This window comes from Lates calcarifer, unplaced genomic scaffold (assembly GCF_001640805.2).
Source record: "Lates calcarifer isolate ASB-BC8 unplaced genomic scaffold, TLL_Latcal_v3 _unitig_1256_quiver_2273, whole genome shotgun sequence".
Taxonomy (NCBI): domain Eukaryota; kingdom Metazoa; phylum Chordata; class Actinopteri; family Centropomidae; genus Lates; species Lates calcarifer.
The window spans coordinates 1-16,961 of record NW_026115398.1 but is presented as its reverse complement, the minus strand read 5'-3'; the positions used below and the strand labels follow the sequence as shown (position 1 = coordinate 16,961).

Below are 16,961 nucleotides of genomic sequence, written 5' to 3'. Positions count from 1 at the left end.
TAAAAGGAGAGTTGGTCTTTTCATCCTTGATGTGAGGTGCTTTTAGTGTTCTGCCAGACAACACACACACACACACACACATCTCTAACCTGTTTACTTCCTGGAAGAAGATGTAGGATCACATGGAAGACAGGGCGGGAAAAAACACAACCTGAGAAGGCAGGGGGAGGGATTTATAGCTGAAAGAAAAACACCTATGTGTTTGACGTCAGGGTTTGTGAAAAGATTTCGGTGGAAAATACATTCAATAACATGCTGCCCACTAGGTATGATAGCTTTTGACTTTTAAAGTGTTTGTAGTGCCAGTCTAGATAATTCATGTGATTGCACTACACCCTCTTTTTATAGGTCCGGTACATGATGTAATTGCTCTTTCCCGCCATCCCACTTTTAACTCTATGAAAGGATGCATTAGTGTGCTGTGTAAAAAAAAAAAACTAAATACTCTGAGGAACCAGGCCAAGGGCACAGTGTGCATGTAATGTGGACCACAACACAGACGAGGGAGCAGAAAAAGCCTTGGCTTTCGGTCCACTGAATAATTAAAAGGATGCTTTATTGGTTTATCCTGCCTAACATGCTGTGGACAATGAGAGTGAGCTGTCCCCAGGTGAGCCATGGTGGCAGCTGCCTAGCCTGAGTAAATTGGAAAATGATAGCTGTGCAGATAATTTAATCTTATCTTAATTAAAGGATCTACATGCAGCATGGCACTGCAAATATTGACTGAAGTGAAAATGCTGCAGACATCAATGTATTTTGAAAGAAATGTTGAAAAACAGAGTGTGACTAAGTAAGCAACATTTATTGTTAAAGCAGGCTCATCTTTCCCGATCACAACAAATCATTCTTACTTTTTATTCCTGGCATTTTGCCTCAGGCATCAGACTTTCCTCCATTAGATGCAGATTTTATTTAGCAGCTATACTTTCACTTTGAAATGTGATGGAACCATGTGTTCCAAAAATAGCATTCTGCTAATTGAGCAGATGATATGCCAAAGTGACTGATGTGGCGCCACATAATCAGTCTGTGTCTCCTTAGTATCTAGTAGCTAACAGTCATACCTCTCTCTGGCCTCCACCTCTGCAGTTTCCTCTGTGCTGCTCTTTACATCTTCCTGACCAGTGTTGGCATCCTCTTTCCTTGTGGCACTGGGTGACGAGCTGCTCTTGAGGTCTCCTCATTGACCTGGAGACCCTGGATGGTGTTCTGTTGATGGTGCCACGATTGATGCCCCGGCTCTGACATAGACAGGTGTGGGCCCTGGTGTCGGTGCCAAGATGCTGTGCACGGGGCTGTTAGTCTTCCGTAGTCCTCCAACACCTCTCTCCCGTGAGTGACTCTTCAGCCGACCCTGGACAGGTGTCCCCCTGTGGTCCAGGCCATCCTGTTGGATGTAGCCTCCCACCCCGCCAACGCCACCACCTCCGCCGCCAGCCGAACCCTGGGATGAATGGCTGAACCAGCGCCAGCGGAGCCTGAGGATCTGCTTCACGTCAAATTCCTTCTTCCCCGACACAGACATCGTCCTCTGGGTTTGGAGACGAAGGCAATGGTACGTTGAGTCCCCAAAAACATGGAGAGCAGAGAAGAGAAGAGCCTTGGTTTCAGTCCTCACTGACTACCAATGTGCCTCTTCTCTTCCGTTATTGTCTCACTACTATCATGACCACCCCCTCCTCCTTCTATTACTCCTCCGTTGTTCTTTTAGTGGAGATGGAAAGCAGTCCTCTGCAGCTTTTGTTCTTGTGCCTGATACTACCCTCCCTCCAACTCTCCCTCTCTGTCTTTCTCTCTCTCTTTCCTCCTGTGCTGCTGCTGTTTCTGTTTGCTGCTGCTGCTGCTGCTGCTGCGCCGCTGGAGCTGAGTTAATGCACATGCATGATCCACACTCCCTCCCCCTGTTTCGCTTTCTCTCTCTCTCTCTCCCTCTCTGCTTGTCTCTCCTGTGCACACACACACACACACACACACACACACAGTGAGAGATAGACACATATACCCTGAAAATAAAATGAGAAAATCTCCCAAGCCCTGCCCAGTCCCCTCTGCCGCTGCTCTGTGTGTCCCTGTGTGACTATGTGTATGTTTGTGTGATATCAGGGCTGCCTGCTCATGCAGGGGGGAGGTGAGGTATCATGGAGGCAGGATGATGAGGTCACACCTTAACAAAGTAAATCACTGCTTGCTGAAGGAGGGAGTGAGGAAGACTACTAACTACACTGTATGACCAGGACTATTAGTAGGAGCTTGTCATACATGTACATAATACATAATGTATAGATGCATGCTCATCCATGAGCAGAAAAGTAGGCATGCATTAATAACTCATAAATAACCAACACACATCAACTCACATTGTTAAAGGCAAGTGAAATTTATCTCATACTAGCACACATCTGTGCAGTTTGCATCAAACAGAATCCCATGGGGGAATGTCTCAGTGTAGGTAGCCATGCAGAAAAAATATTCTCCTTCAGTCACTGTCTTGAAAGCCCCCTGCGATTACAAGTGAAAAACTACATACTGATGAACCTTCAAGGTCAGTAAGCTGCCTCCTCCCCCAGTCAGGGCTTCAGAAAACAGTCTTTTACATTTCAAAAATAGATCCTGCTGCTGCATAAGCTTAATACTCCACTATTGTAGGTAATACAACTAAACTCCTACTTCAAAGGCACAGGGGCAGAGAAACCACACACAAGGTAATTTGGGGACATTTGATCAATGCTGACAGCATTCAGAGTGGCATACAGGTATGCTGTAGGGTATTTTGTCAACAGTTTTGGTGCTGGGTGTTTTAGGTACTTTATTACAATCCAGTTGTCAAAGGAAACTCCATATGCCCACGGGGCAGGTGGTAATTGGATTTAGAAATGAATTGTGAACCATGAAAGATTGTGAAACACAACAAGCCTTATCCTACCTGCCTGATACTGCATAGCATCAGGATTTATGGATTTTTTTTTTCCATTGAATCACTCAGTCAGTGTGTTAATGTTCTGCTCCCGAGCTCCCTTATTAACACTTTGTTTTCAAGCTTTTTATAACTGCAAGCTTACACACTGACATTCACAATCCTGCAAAACTCATGAAAACGCAGCATTGTCTTTCTGTACTCATGCCAACATTCCACTTCCACGACAAGGGTGAGAGGAGAACCTTGCACTCAAACTGCTGGATTTCAATATTGTACAGTCTCTCATCCGCCTCCACCAAATCACACTGCAGGTTTGGAGGAGTAGATTCAACCAACTACTGTGTCCACTATTATCTACCTAAAGGATAACTGCCCGTGTTATTTAGCAGAATAGTTATACAGTCATTGATATGACCTATAAAAGATGTTTCCATAACATATTTACAGCTAAGGACAATAGAAGCACTTTTCCTTGCCACTCACAAATTCTTGTGCCTTGCTCAGTGAAGCATCAGCTCTTTACTCCTTCCTACTAACATTAGATGAGAATATCTCTTTGTGTTCTTCACATGCCAAACAGCAGCACAGTAGAAACAAAGATTATGATTACTACACGGATGGTGTTTTTCCCACAACTACTGTAAGATCAAGAAATTATAAAATTATAAAACATTCAGGTCAATGCATTATTCAAATCAAGTCAATGGTAGAAACTGCAGAAGGGTTGAAAGACTGCATTAAGTGTTTGGATCACCCTTTGTTTATTGCCGAGTTTTTATGCTAATGATACAGTAAGGATGGATGAGCTTCAAACATTATTTTCACAGTCAAGAGGCAAAACACTGAATTATTAATAAGAGCTTTCTCAGTATATAAAAATATTTTATATTGTATTATGTTATTTTGGAGCCCAAAAAGACCAGCATACAGCGACTAGTTCCTACTGGGTATTCTGATAATTGAATGGATTTATACACATGCTTTGAGGTGGTGTGCTCTGTGGTTTCATTTGACTGTAAAAGAAGCTATCTTGGTTTGCTTGTGCCTTAGACCTTCACCTTTTGACATTAACCATTTCACAACAGAGATGGCGATCATCTATAATATAATAGCTGAATGAATGACATCCATTAATTAAACGCAGCAAGACCTTTGGATGGCATGGTTTTATTGATCATAAGTTTGAGTATGTTGCACACATCTTTTATGGTTCTGAGCAATGCTATAACCACTCTCATTAAGTGCTATAATAACATGCAATACATTATGCTTAATTGTACATAAAATGATTGTGTTACTAACTTCACTCTGCTGTTCTATAACCAGAATAGGACACTATTAACTACAGGCATAAAAATGTAAATAATAATTTTACTGAACTGAACAAAATGATAATAAGGAATATTCTTGCCTATATTATTGCCCATGCTGAGGTTAATTTTGTAACTAAACAATATAATTATGTAGTTTCTTGGTTTTGTTGTTATTCCCTGCTGACAGATTTCTTGCCACAGTCATTAATCACTAAGTGTCATCATCACTCCAGGTAGCATCAGCTAATACGCATAAACTCGTGAAAACAGATCTCAGTCAGACTTCAATATTCCCTCTGTTTTCCTTATCAGACAGAAATTCTTCTCACAAGTCCCCCGTGTATTTATTCTAGTCCAGGAGGCACTTGATACTCCTATGCACTTCATATTGTTTTAAACCCAACACATTATAAAAGCAGCTTTTACAGAATTATCTTAAAATAAAGCTGTATAGGCGCTATACCGTACCAAAAACACATTCAGAAACTGAATGTGAAAGATGCACTGGAGAAATATGAGAATAATTCCCCTCAAATCACATATTACCATTTTTCAAAATCCTTATTAGCTTTAATGCATCATCTACCAATACGTGACAATGGATTCTTGATGAAAGTGCTCCTATTAGTGTTACACAAAATAAATAGGGTATTTTGTGGACACTATCTACTTGTCTAGAAAGTCTACGTGTATCATAATAATAAAGGCCTATTAGAGTGAGATATGATCTAATGTATAGTAACACATCACACTGGGTAACCTCTTTTATTCTTGCAGGAGTCAAGGACACCATCTGGCTGCACTCCGCATGACACATTAGATGTCAGATGTCAGACTGGTGTGGTAAACCGCATTATCATCCAACATCTGCTTCCCCAGTGAACGTACCTACGTGCCTAGATGGCTATTCTTTGAGAGTCCAAGGTGGGTAGATGAGCTCCATTTGCACTAGCAATTAACCTGGAACATTAAATGCCTTAAATGTCAGTTGCATTCTTATAAATTATATGTATTACTGGATGGGGAACTGTGCTATATATTAAGGATTGTGAATAAAAAGCCAAGTAACATGTAAGAAAAACAGAGTAACTACAACATTCATGCCTTGCTATAGTTGTCAGAAATTTGGCTGTGTGATCTGCTATTTTATATAGAGTATTTATATATATTTATTTTACATTGCACTCACACTGTTGTACTGTGGAGTATCCTGGATAAGTGTGCGAACCCCCTCCACCCCCAGCTACAACTGCAAGATCCTAGCATGAATATCAACTAACTGCTTACTGGACAGATGAAAGCAAGGCCTCACAAATGTTCTACGCTATGTCAGGCAGTGATATTTCAAATATAACTTACCATTGTCCACATTCATTGAACTAGAGGCTGTAGCTCAGGAAATAAAAAATGTAATGAAATACACAACCAGACACACACTACCACATGTTCACACATTCGTAAGTACTCACACAGGATCTACACTCAACCATACTGTACACATATTAAAGGTGATCTGAAATTTCGGTGCAATAAACAGTGCCTTCAACTGCCTTGAGAATGTCTAATTCTTTGCTGAAACATCCCTGACCTTACGTGTCCATGATCAGGGTGAAGAAACGAGTTTGAGCCTTTCACTCACTACCGAGGTCGGGAGGGACAAGATGAGAATTTATGAGAAAGTGACATTTAATGTTCCATTTATGGCTGATCCGGCAGACCAGGTTACCGTACCTCCTGAATCACTAGCATAACGATTTTGTACACATCTGAACATAACCAAGTAACCAGGATGTGTAATAAAAACTTATGTTACTGGTCGAATTAAAATCTCTTCCTGGCAATACCCTCCTGTATGGAAATGATGTGTTAATTTACAGCAAACGTCTTTGTAACAAGTACATCAGCACACTGAGTAATCTTATTCTTACCTGAGAAACTGATTCTAAGAATTACTCCTCAGCATTCAAATGGAGTTATCTTCTCAAATGAATGGCCAACATCGCAGATCTGCATGTAATCCAATAACTTGCACATCACAGCTGTGCAAGACTGTTCCAAATTTTTCTTCTCCTTTGTGTCCCTCTTTCAGCCCAAAAATGTTTGCCTCTCCAGAAAGGAAAGGGGCACTTTCCTCTTTTAAAGGAAACTCATGATAAGTTCCTTCCTCTGTATTGCACAATTGCATTCATGCAGCCAGGAGCACTGGGATCACATCCTGTGTTTGAGGAACAACATTGCTTTCACAAAGCCTTACCCTTCCAACTATGTCTCAGTAACACTTGCTTCAATGGATTTTAATGTGTTTAATGTGTGAGTTTGTGAAATGCAAATACAGTTTAAGTATTCATAGTGTCAAATAAATAATCAATAATCAAAAGTTTTAAAACTGCATAGGATTATGCATCTTTGTATTAATCTGTGAGCTGGATAAATTACAGTTGAGAATTAATTAATCACAAAAAGTCAGCCAAAAGTCTTTTGGAGTGTTTTCATATATTTATATATAATCATTCAAACAGTTGTGGTGTGTTATAATTCAACCACTAGGTGGCGTATAATCCTCTGAAGAAGGTCCATCAATATACTGTATCATTGTTACAGGCATTTCAAGGGGCCATAAAATATCCTCATTTTGCCAGGATTATCCTATTCCCGCTCTACAATCCCAAAAGACAGATTGATGAATCCACTTTCAAGAATGTCATTAAAGTTTTTTTCTGGTCATAATATCATAATATAATAAACTGTAACTGTCTGATCACATCACACGACTATTATATATGGTTTCCCAACAAGCAACCTCTTGCAATGGTAGCAATAGTGATTGTCCTCTGCAAGTCATAGAGGGTGGAGATTATGTGTCATTGTGGCCCCAAAGGTCAAAATGCATCGACATTTCACAAAACACAACAGGTGTGTTCAAGATTGATTTTACCTAACCTGATGGTCCACGTGAACTGCCACTGACTGTTGGGGTGGAGTATAAAAAGACTGCAGTCAAGTTGAACACATTGTAGGCAGTTCCTATAGTGTGACTGAGCTCATGACAATGGCTCAGTCACACTTGCCTTTTACCAGTTGTTCACCAAGTATATCAAACACGAAGCAGAGGTGCAGAGGAGACAGGTTGATTACAAACAAGTCCTTCAGACAACCCACCACGCCAAAACATTCAACCTAGGGGAAACACAGACTATATAACCTTATTTGTTATAAGCCAGATGAGTTGGCAGTTACACCCAGTATCAGTAATGCCACTGAGGACCAACAAATATTTTTTTCTGTTATTCTGTCAGATTAAAGCCATCCTTTCTCTCTTAAAATCTGTTCATCCTGAGTCCTGTGTGATTTGTGGGTGCCACACAACCTTATTGCTACAAGCATTTAATTGCAGTTTTGTCGTTCTCTTTAGGCTGCGGATGAAGGAGAGGATGAAGTCCAGAGACAATCAACAAAGACACACAGGCGCAGAGGCCTTGCTGGATCTCTGAGAACCCAGAGCCAAAGCATATCATTGAGATGTCACATGATCAACAAGGTAAATGAATCCTATTAATAAGTGTATCTACTTGTGTCTACAGTTGGATAAGGCGGACATGAGTCTGACAAACTCATGCACACTCATTGAGTGTTTTTAAAAAAATGTTTACTTGAAATTTTGAAAGCAAGAACACAACTCAAGTTTTCACAGCAACACATGTGGCACAAAGAGGCAAAGAGGGAGACTGCAACTAACTCAGTTGAGTTAGCAATAATCCACTCAGAGCAATAATCCACTGCCACAATAGTCCAAAGTAATCAACAACAGGCCTGCACAACAACACAATTTTCATGAACAAAACACTGGGTTTATGAGCATACAAATCCTAGCCAGCTATTTTATCTGAGACTAGCTGAGCTAGCTAGCAGGACTTGCTAAAAACTCAGCATTACACCTCCCCACATCCACCCCACATCACAAACAAATGCCTTATCTTTATCCTTTGACTGTCTTTCTTCCTCCGTTTTCTTCTTCTTACGTTTCTCTGCCCCATTAGGATAACTTCTTTTTGATGCCATAACACTGTTTGCCATCCATTTCCTCACTAACGGGTATGAAGGGTACCTGTCAATCATTCCTATTGTACCTGTCTGTGGACGTCACTCACTGCGTGACAGTGGAGTCCAATGATTTTGACTTAATTATGCCACAAAAACACTTATTTTATTTTTAAGCATATGAGGGATAAAGATAGGTAATTTTAATTCTCCTCAGATGAGGCTGAACATTCAGCTTTGGGGCCCCCTAGTGGCTTGTGGGGTCCTATGCATTTGCATAGTCCGCATAAGAAACGGCTCTGCCACCATTGTAAAAGAGACACCTGTAAAATTGTTGACCTCCAGCTATAATGGAGTTTTAATCTTGGTAAAACGTCTCAAAAGCCCAGAAAATGTTTCTCTGAGTGACGTCACTGATATATATATATATATATATATATATATATATATATATATATATATATATATATATATATATACACATACACACACACACACACACACACACACACACACACATATATATATATATATATATATATATATATATATTTATGTTTGTTTTTTTTTGACACCCTTAAACCCACTATGAGGGGCAGTAAAGCTGCTGTAACCAACTACACACTACTTGTGTATACATACGTGTTACACAAGCATGCTTATTAGATTGGCTATTACAAATAACATGTGGCTCTTGTCCAATTTGTCAGAAAACAGTCACAAATACGGGAGACTTTGTGCACTGATGAGGCGTCTAGCGCATGGCTGTCCACCAGATCTTATAATATATCTAAGGCTTCTCTCCGTTTTTACGGTGGATGAATTTTAAGACCAATCAGAGGCGGTTGCTAGACGGACCAAAATGGGCCAGCCAATCAGCGTTTTTCTGCAAATGTTAGCTGACGTATGTCGTCATTGGTCGGAACGTGTCTCGTCATTGGCCATGAGTAAGCTCAGAGAGGCGGAGAAAGGAAGTCAGAAAACAGATTTAAACCAAGTTTGAAACGGTGCCTCTGTTTGCTAGTACTGCGAGACAACGTCGTTACGTTGAAGGAATGGATGCTAAAACAAACTCTGGGTGAGACTGGACGCTGAACACACCAGCGGCGCGAAGGTAAGGCAAACAGTTAGTGGCTATCGTTAGCATTAACGTTTTCAGAGAGCGTTAGCATAACACTGTTAGTAGTGTTTACCACCCCTTTTGCATAATTACTTTGCAGACATTTAACTGCTTTGTAATTTTGTGCTCCAGCTTGGTCATTTTAAGTCAGTTTATGGTGAATAATCATGTCGATGTGATCATTTATTCTGGCTGTTTTACATCTGAGGCCTGTACTACGAAGCTAGGTTACTAGCTTATCAGAGTAACTTCAGGAGTAACTTAGTGACGTAGGGTGTAACTTCCCGATTAACCTGTACTACGGAAGGTGGATAGGTTTTAACCGGGATTTGCTGCCATGGTAATTTACCCTGAGTCTCTAAACTGTTCCATGCAGGTTATGTTGGCGGTTAACTCTGTGTTATCCTGTATAAGTATCGCCCGTAGGTGGAACACCGACTCGATATTGGCATAATGACTGAGAGAAGCTGAGCGACGCTGTACAGAGATCGTCAGTCTCAAATTTAATAAAGATTAATTAATTAATTTATAATTAATTCAATAATCAAAATCTGCTAGGTAGTGGATGGTGGTTTTTATGCTCCAGTTTTTCAATTTACAATTAACGTTATTTTAATTTGTATTTTTTCTTCCTTACACATGATCAGTATGAATAATCCTTTTGGGGTGGCTTGCTCCTCCTGTAACACAATAATACCACTGCCAAATGAACAAAGCTGTGTTATCTTATTGTTAATAGATGTGTAAGTGGAAGTATAAGCTCACAGCTTTGCCTAGCCTGTGTCAGTCACCATTAAATACACATTAAATTACAAATGATGGTTGGAGTCGACTGGGATGCATCTCCACAGAAACCCTCAGTTATTTCCTCACTAGCCTGACAGTCAGAGGGGGGGCGAGCTGGTGGCTGTTCATGAGACTGGCATGTCAACTACATAGTGTGAACACTTAGCCATTCCTTGATAACCCCGAGTTAAATGAGAGTAGGTTTAACTTCGTAGTACAGGCCTCTGGTCAGCTTCTTTGTGGTTGTTTTGCATCCTTTGTGTCCTTGTAGTTTTGTGCCTTTTCCAGGTCATTTAACATTTCTTTGTCATTTTGCGTTTCAGTGTGGCAGTTACGCAACTCATTGTGATCATTTTGCGACTCAGTTTTTTTTTGCCTCTTTGCTGTTTTGTGTGTCTTTGTAGATTTGTGGTAGTAATCTGTCCATAGCCATCCATTGGTCCCCTGTTGTGTATTTTATTGATTAGAAATGTGGTTGTAGCGACTTGAGACTTTATTGAGCTCAGTTTTGTTTTAAATACAAACTTGAAAACTAGATTTTAACTCTGTACTCCTCCACAAGTTTTAAGCCTCAAGAGTAGGTCACAATGTATGTGCTGAGAGTGCAGTTAGAAATTATTTTAAAAACTATTTTAAAAATTGCTCTTCACTCTGAGATCAATTAAGTCATATTCCAGTAATATAATTCGTTTATCCTAGGGCTGCAGCTAAAGAATATTTTGGTAGTCGTCTAATCTGTCAATTATTCATTCGATTAGCCTTTTAGTCAACGATTTCTGTCACAACCTCCATCTCTGCTTCCTGTGTGCACAGCTCCTGCTCTGGGCTCCAGTGCATGTTTTACCTCATCTGCTCAAGTCTGCACGCTTGAGCTTGGGGGGTGGGGGGTGTTAGATATCTATACTGCTAGATATAGATGTCAGCACAGCAACTGTGAGCAGATAAAAAAGAAGAGAAGAAGAAAGAAAAACGCTGATATTTTGATTTGACGTTTCGTCTGGGGTCAGCATTTGTCCATCTATGATTTTGCAGAGACCTACAACACCAGGTTAACGTGTCGAGTTGTCTACCTGTCTCCTCTGCAGCTCTTCTGCCCCTCTGTGCAGACACACACACAGACGCATGAGAGATGTTGTCAATTATGTAAACTAATAGTTTCAGCTCTAATTTTCTCCCCTCAAAACTCAAAGTGTGATTGTCAAGGTTCTAGTGTTTAGTTTTCAGTGGGGATGGGCATTTTGAATGCTTTTTGAAGTTGATTAATCAAGTCAATTTAAGTCAATTGGTCAATTAGATATGACATCATTGTTAAGATATGCCCTCCACCCAAACCAAAATATTAATATGTTGTCATGTCGTGTTTTTGCAGCGTAGTGTACAGGTGCACTAACTTTACCTCCCAAGCCCCACTCAACAACTTACCTCAGACTAGGGGCGATGATCTCAGCAGTGTGTCTCATCTGTGCTGCGAGTCTAGTCACCGTCCATGTAACGGCAGGTGACAGTGACATAAAACATTTTCACTCGACTACTTTCTTAATGTTTCAAGTCCCATTACCGTCACTTTTTATAATGTTATACCTATAATCTTAAACCAGATGAAGGATTTTTGTCATCAGATGCCTGGATTTTAAGTCAACAGAGAAGCAAGCTGAGCAAACAGCCCCTTTCAATGTCCTGTGTCCGTGTCGTGGAGAAACATTGATTTTTTTAATATGAAACTGCTCTATTCAGTGTTTCTTCCGATTTTAATTACTTGGTCCGCTTGTTTTGGAGTTAATGAGACCTCTGTAGGTAATTCGGCTCCCAGTAAAAACCACCTGAACCACAGAAGAAATCCTAACCTAAAAACAAGTTAAGCATCTGGCAACAACCTGAGTTAACGTTAGCAGCAGCTTGTTTAACAGCCCACTTCGCTTCTTATTGTAGACGTCTGTTCCAGTGTTTTGCTTGCCACACACGCAGAGAAGATGCACACTCAGGCAGAAACAGAACCATAAACATTAGTTCCGTGTCTCTATGAAGTAAAACATAAATATCTTCCCACCCCTAACCAAATAAAAGTCAAATAAAAATGTGTCAGTTCTTAAAAAAAGGTGCTGACTAGGCTTACCAATTTGACTGATTGATTATTCGTGCACATCCCTAGTTTTCAGTGTTGTATTCTTCTACACTTTGGCTTTGGAGGTGAACTATTCTTTATTAATGAGGTTACTTGTTTTTCAAATGTTGTACTTGTGTTTTCCAGGTTTACTGGTTCAGCTGCTGCAGCCTGGACAGAAACACCACCTCTCACCTTACAAACCAAACAGGTATGTGTCCTAAAGACTTACCCAGTCTGAAAAAAATGTGCTGGTAAGCTGAATGATTAATGTTAGTAACAGTGTTAATATTTAAATCATTGGTATTTAATGAGTTTAGTAGTGAATATAATAATAGCTGATTAATCTTGTCAATAAATTGTCAGAAAATACCACTAGATATAAAAATTAAAGATTTAAGATAATCATTTTAGTTAATTTTTCCCAAATATTTATTGTTATTGATTCTTAAAGATGTGATGCTTTTTCTTGTCATATGTGACAGTAAACAGCCTATTTTCTGAGACACTCCTCAATGTCTGGAAACCTTTCCAAATGTTTGGAAAATGTTCTGGTTCAGCTGTAATGTTGAATATTTATGTGCGTTTTCATGGTTAAACTGTTGATAAGGAATTGGTAATAGTGTAATGAGCTTTTTCCTTTGTATGTTTCTCTTTTTATTTCCTCCAGGTGTCACCACTTCATCCACAATCACAGAGAGTCTTCGTACAGTGAGGAAGTTCTTTGAGACCAGGACTGAGGCCTCCAGGTAATTCACAACGAGCTTTGCATCAACTGTCCAACACAGAGCTCTGACATTAAACTCTTAATGTTCAGTCATTGATCTGGAGTCTGAATAGTTTGCTTTGTCACAAAAGGACCTCACTCATTATTAAAGTTTATTTACATAGTTCATGAATGTACAGTTCAAAGAAAAAAAAGAATTTAAACATCATCTCTCTCTCTCCATCTCTGTGTCTCCCTTTCCTATGCTCTTGCTCCTCACCCACCCCCCCCCCCCCATATCTCTCTCCCTTGCTCTCTTAAGCCTGGCTCACACTCAACAGATTATTAAAATCTTACCAGATGTAGGAAATGTGAGAAACCACACACAATGACAAATAATGTCAGATTTCAGAGTTTTGTTCTTACAGTGTGTGATGTGCAGAGAGAAGACCAACACAGCACACCACACACTAACAGATTCAACACCACCAACCAGAGCCTGGACTCTCAGAAATCCAAATCTCAAATGCCTCTTTTTTTGATGTGCTTCCATCTTCAGTCAGCTTGCTTCCTGATTGGCTATCGTTCTGTTCCACGTGACAATCCTAAGAGTGTGTGTTTGGCTTTCTTCAGTGTTCCCCCCACACAACAGGATTTCTGATCAGAAATATTGAACATGTTTAATATTTACTAGGGTCGCTCCGATAGTCTTTAGAGTAGATCAGTGAGGGTAAAATCACTCTGAACAAACCTCACACCACAGGACAATCTGACAAGATCATCTTCAGAACCAACCGATAATCAGACCTTTGCGAACTTAAATCCGGAGGGGGGATTTGGGCCAATAATCAGCCTGATAATCTTTTGGTGTGTACCCCACTTTATTCTTTCTGCCTCCCTCTCTCTGTCTTTCTCTCTTCCTTGCTCTCTCACTCCCTCTCATGCTTTGTCTCTATCTCTGTCTCCCCCTCTCTCTGTTGCTGCCCCCCACCCCCATCATAAAAATGTGAATAACTTATTCAGTTCAGTTTCCCACTAGAGACGCTGTCATTCTGCTTTATTTTGGCTTCTATCAACCAAATTTAGTTAAAAATTTGACTGACTTTGGAGAAAAAAACATTTCCATCCACTGCTGTTGGGTGAATATCAGGAGCTGGTGGAGTCAATTCTCCAGTCAGAGCAGCCTCTTCTGTGTTTGTGTATAAAGCAAATTTGACTCTTGGACTAGTTCTGATTACTTCAGAAACAGTTAGTCCACACTCTGGTTTCTTTGTAGATTTAGTGTCTTTTGTCTATCTTTTGACAGTTTAAAGTCCAAAACCCAGAAACTCTCTGCTTTTCTTTTGATGCATTAAAAGTCACATCGTTATATTAATGTTTGTTCTGTTTTTTTCTGTAGGATTCAAACTTAAACCATTAAATCAGAGAGAGGGAGACGTGAAGACATTTCCAGAAGGTCAGTGTTAGCTTATCTTTTTCAGTGTGACTCTGTCACTATCTCAGCTGCAGTTTGACACTTTAAAATCTCTTGTCTGGAACAAATAGCAACAAATTAAAGCTGCCAACAACTTATCAGTTGTAATTATTATTAATTTGTATTCAACTATTTCAACAATGTAGCTGCAAAGAATAAGTCAAAAAAAAATGTTTATAACAAAACATGTTATAAAGAAAACTTTATAAATAAATATTAAGTATAAAACCTTCAAAAAATGTCTAAAAACTAAGTATAAAACATAAAAATTAAATGTGAAACCTTTAAAAATATGTCTAAAAATTAAGCATGAAAGCTGTACAAAATAAATTTAGAACCTTAAAAAAATGTCTAAATAAGTATCAAACATAAAAAGTCAAAAAAACAAGTATAAAACTTTAAAAAATAGATTTAAAAGTAAAATGTTAGTATGAAACCCTAAAAACTATATGTCTGAACAATGCGTGTAAACTCTTTTAAGTATAAAACCATAAAAAAACCTTGTAAAATATATATTTTGAAAATGTTAAAAACAGGTGTAAAAATTAAACATGAGAATCATTATATTTTTTCTTAAAACAAAATGCAATAAAATGTTTTAATAACATCGGTTACAAAATAGAGAAATGCAATTCAAAAGTGCAGAAAGACACTAAATGATTTTATTCCAGACAACATTCAACAAATCACAGCAAAGATAATGACAGACATTTGACCACAAGGAAACACTTGATAGAACTGTTAAGCGTTTATATAGTTATGAGCACATTTTCCAAAGATAAAACATGTCTACTAAGCATATTTGTGATCACGTAACTGCTTGTGATACAGTTATTAATTAAATAGTTGTATCATAAGCAGTTTAATGTTCTCAGGTGTTTAATAGACATATTTGTCTGTGGAAAATGTGCCCTTGACTACATCATTAGAAGGTATAGAAAAACAGTGTTTCCACTTGAACAGGGAACCAACACTGTTTACAGCAGTTAGATGGTGGAGGTCTTTTATCGTAACACTTCTTTTCTGTCATCCATTTCAGGTCTTCAGCTGCTGTTGTCATCTCCTTCTGCAGAGACAATAACATGTATTAATCACAGAAACTGATCAGTAAATGGTAATATTTTAACGACATACTATTCTCTGACATTTTTTGATGTTTTTTATGCCTTTTTGCCATTTTTGTCAGTTTTTGACATCTCATTTTTTGACTGATCTGACACCTTACTATACTATAAGACTTAAGAGGCTTAGACAAAGGAACTCTCTTAAAGTAGCCATCTTACCTTTGTTTTCCACAGACACACACATTCACACCTCAACACTAGGGCAATCGAAATCGAACCGCAATTGTGACTTGCAAGTTAGTTCAAATCACAATTTCAATTATTTTTACAACAGAGTCAGTGGACATGTCGGTACACTTTTTTTAGCTGCCTCACAATTCAACACACAGAGGACTGCAGGAGCAACTGTAACTCTAACTGTAACGAACTGTGGAGTTAGATACGTGATGAAAACAGAGGGCAGAGCAACAGAGTGATAACGTGACGCAGGCAGTGTGAGTCGCTCCAATTCTCTCTGCTCTGGTGTCACGTTCTACCTGCATGCCCATCCTGAGGACGGACACAACTAAAGCTGAAACTACCGGTGATATGACGAGTTACAAAGCAGCTGACAGTGTCAACAGGCATAAATATATTGATACATAGATAATTGGAATAAATACATTTTGGATTTGTATATTTTCATTGTCATCCCTTGGATTAGTACACAGAGAAGTTAATATTTGGTTCATATCTTAAAAGGTAATGCTCCATCACGTTTTACATGTATATAGTGAATCCTGGACTGAAGCTTGACTTCAAAATAATATTGCAAATAAAATCACAATTGCAATATCTGTCATATCTGTCATGTTATACCTTGTCTTGTATATATAATGCCTTCTTCCTATTTTTGCTGTTGCCACCACTGAATTTCCCCCATTGTGGGACTGATAAAGGATTATCTTATGCAATAAATTCTTCTGAACACTGAATATTTTTGCCGGTCTGTTTAATATTGTATGAAAGTGAATATTGTTAGCCAGAGGTCAGGGTTAAGGTTACGGCTTTTAGCCACTTGTAGACCGAGGTGAAGATTACAGCTCTCAGCCATTTTTAAGGTTTAGGTTTTTAGCCAGAGATTAGACGTTTTAACCCCAATTATACATTTTAACTGCAAGCTGCAAGTAGAGAATATTTGGTATTTCTGCATTATAAAATGACTTTTGTGATAGTAACTAGAAAAAATACATTGGTGGTTTTTGACCCCTTACTATGCTATGACATTTTTTTTACATTTTTTCCACACCTTACTACACTATGACATTGTTTCATGGTTTTTTAACGCCTTACTCATGACATTTTTCAGCCCATTTTTCATGTCTTACTATATATTATGACAATTTTTTTTAACCATTTCTCACGCTTTACTATACTATGACATTTTTTGACCATTTTCA

At 38.9% G+C, this 16,961-nt stretch overlaps 1 long non-coding RNA gene and 1 pseudogene across 1 annotated transcript; one reads left to right on the top strand and one right to left on the bottom strand.

Annotated features, from left to right (window-relative positions):
• Nucleotides 1–1,038: 1,038 nt before the first annotated feature.
• Nucleotides 1,039–6,430, bottom strand: LOC108887636 (kelch-like protein 4; annotated as a pseudogene).
• A 2,813-nt stretch (nt 6,431–9,243) lies between these two features.
• On the top strand, nt 9,244–16,200 carry LOC108887638 (uncharacterized). The gene is made up of 5 exons (XR_001961666.2): nt 9,244–9,385; nt 12,426–12,489; nt 12,949–13,027; nt 14,384–14,440; nt 15,498–16,200. It is a non-coding gene; the product is annotated as an uncharacterized LOC108887638 (long non-coding RNA).
• The last annotated feature ends 761 nt before the right edge of the window (nt 16,201–16,961 follow it).